The sequence below is a fragment of the Buceros rhinoceros genome, unplaced genomic scaffold (genome assembly GCF_000710305.1).
Source record: "Buceros rhinoceros silvestris isolate BGI_N320 unplaced genomic scaffold, ASM71030v1 scaffold8474, whole genome shotgun sequence".
In the NCBI taxonomy this organism is placed as follows: domain Eukaryota; kingdom Metazoa; phylum Chordata; class Aves; order Bucerotiformes; family Bucerotidae; genus Buceros; species Buceros rhinoceros.
In genome coordinates, this window is record NW_010406448.1 from 1,437 (window position 1) to 4,074 (window position 2,638).

The following is a 2,638-nucleotide window of genomic DNA, read 5'->3' on the forward strand; positions in this document are numbered from 1 at the left end:
GCAAGCTGCTTTGGGTTTTGTTGAGGTCAGAGAAATTATCTTGCTTCATAGCTCTGGACAGGCTAGAGATGCAACAACAAGTGCCAACTTCCTTGAGAATAAGTAGGGAGATTAGTCACAAGTTAAAGCAGATTGAATCATATTTGGCTGTTTTCCCTCTTTCCACCCTCTGCAGTTTAAGTGTTGTCTAGACATAAACTAAACAGGCAGAACACTGATGGTCATCTTAGCTCTTTAGCATATCTTAAGCTCTTTTTCAGAATAAAAAGCAATAATGTTGCTATAGGACATACATAAATAAGCAGAACATGCTTTAAAAGTCTTAGGTAATTGTAATCTGAATTCTGAGCATGGCTCACTGGTGTGTAGGAGGGAGTTTCTAAGCTAGCTTCAAATGACTTGTTGCTGGCAGAAAACCCTATGTGTTTAAAAAACAAGGTATGTAGAAAGTCTTTGAATGCTGACAGATTTTATATTATTTATAAAACTTCCTCACATAAGGAATTCCAAGATCATAATGCTGTTTTGATGCACTGGGGCAGCAGTAACTGTATTTATTCCTAAATTGTTTTGTAGCAACAAAGGCAAAAAAAAATACGGCTTAAGAACTTCACTTGTAGCTGGTTCTCAAGGCTGAATGCATTTTACAGTAAGCTAATCACTTTTTTCAAATGTTATTTAACCCCCAACAGGAATGGAACACTTAATCTCTTTTGGGTATGGTAATTTAGATGCTCTTATTGCTTAGACTTGGTTTGTTGTACCCAGCGTTGCTAATCTTTCGTCTGTGCATTCCTTCTGTTGATCCTGTATTTTCAGAATGGAATTGATAATAATGGTTGTAGTTAGGAAATAAGACTATAAATTTGTGTGTTATTTGGCATGCTTATGCCAATGCTGTTAGGGTTGATGATGCATGGTGCAAAACAGCTGCAGAAATTAGCAGCTACCCTTTCTTCCTTGGTCCCTCATCTGCCTTCTGAGCTTAATCACGTGGAATTGAGGTCTGTACCCTGTGTGAAGATGTATACATAAATGAGTCTGTATTACACATTCAGATACTTTTCTTTTTCTCATGTGTTTATACACTTAAGCTGTTCTTGTTGGAAGCATGGCCAAAAAAAGGAAGTGTAGATAATGAAGAAATTGGGATGTAGAGAAGAAGTAGCTGCTTGAGCCTGTACTCTTGTATCTGTGACTTGGCAGCATGCATACAAAAATACTGCTTTCTAAAGTAGTTAAATCTATCCTGTTTGGATATTCGTATTCAGTAACAGACCCAACTGTGCTTGTTGATCTGCTTATCTGTCGTAAGGGCTGATCCCTGTTTTTTACTCTAATCCAAAACTCAAGTTGGGAGAATATATGCTATAATATAGGGAAACTGTACAACTGGGTTGTAAAATACAGTGGTAGAGTAGGAAAAAACACCCTGAATGTAGAGGCCACTGTTAGACATCAGTGTTGCAAGGGGGAGGGGAAGAGAGGAGGCTGCCAGAGCACTCCCCCTAGTCGGAATGCTGTTTCAGCCCTACCACGTGCATAGCAGGGGGTGAAGTCTTGGCTGCCGCACCCGGGGAGCTTTGCCAGGGACTGAAGAGAAGCCAGGACTGTACCTTGCCTGGGGTGATAGGCTTGTATGTACCTACAGAACCTGTCTGTCAAAGCCAAGCTTATTTAGACAACAGTTCACTTAATAGGCGCTTGATTTCCAGACTTGTGTACATAGCTAGAGAAGTAGGGCACGTAAGTGTAGCTTCATGTGAAAGTCTTTTTCCAGTGAAATTTCTGAAATAGGTACTTCTTCTTAAACTAAGAGTTTAAGCACTTGAAGTTGGATATATGATGACCATCCCTGGTATCCCACATTGCTCTAAGCCATGTCTAATTTCTTGGCTGCTCAAGTTTCATTTGTACACCTTGAGGTTTCAGTCAAAAACTAGGTAACTTGTATGTGAACATGGCTCCTGATAATAGCAGTTCTTATGGGCTCTCGCTGTTAATAAACAGAAAAAAGTTAGGAAACTACATCTGCTGTTTCTTCATCTTTCATCATCTTCAGTATGTCTATTTCTATAAAATACTGGCCTCAAAATGCTTGAACTTAAATTAAAAGCGTTTTACAAGACGACTCTTAACTGTTTAATGAATGTTTGGTTGATAGCACTTTTACACAAGGACTTGCAATCTGATTTGGTTTGGGAAACCTTCCTGTGAATGTTCTCAACAGGTAGCACCTACACATCTCCTTTTGAAAAGAATCTGGAAACTTCATTTCATCTGTAGTATCTTGCTAAAGCTAGATTTGATTAGGTAAGATGCTAGAGTCTTTGTGTCTTCCTTCATAAGTATGCAGCAAAGTCAGTGATCAATGAAATTCCCTCTTGTTCCTGGCATTTACATGTTTGAAAAGTTGAATCAAGATACAGTGATCTTTGTAGCTCAAATGGTAATATTTTAGTCCTGTAACTAGTGGTGTGAGGTTTCTTTTATGTTCTGGGCTGACCACTGGAATCTAGGAGTACTTAAAGCTTTTTTTTTTTCTACTTATTCTTTCACAAAAGATGTGCTGTGATACAGCAGAGCCAACCTAATAGCCAGCAGCTTCCAGAACAGACAGTCTCACTCCTCAGCTATG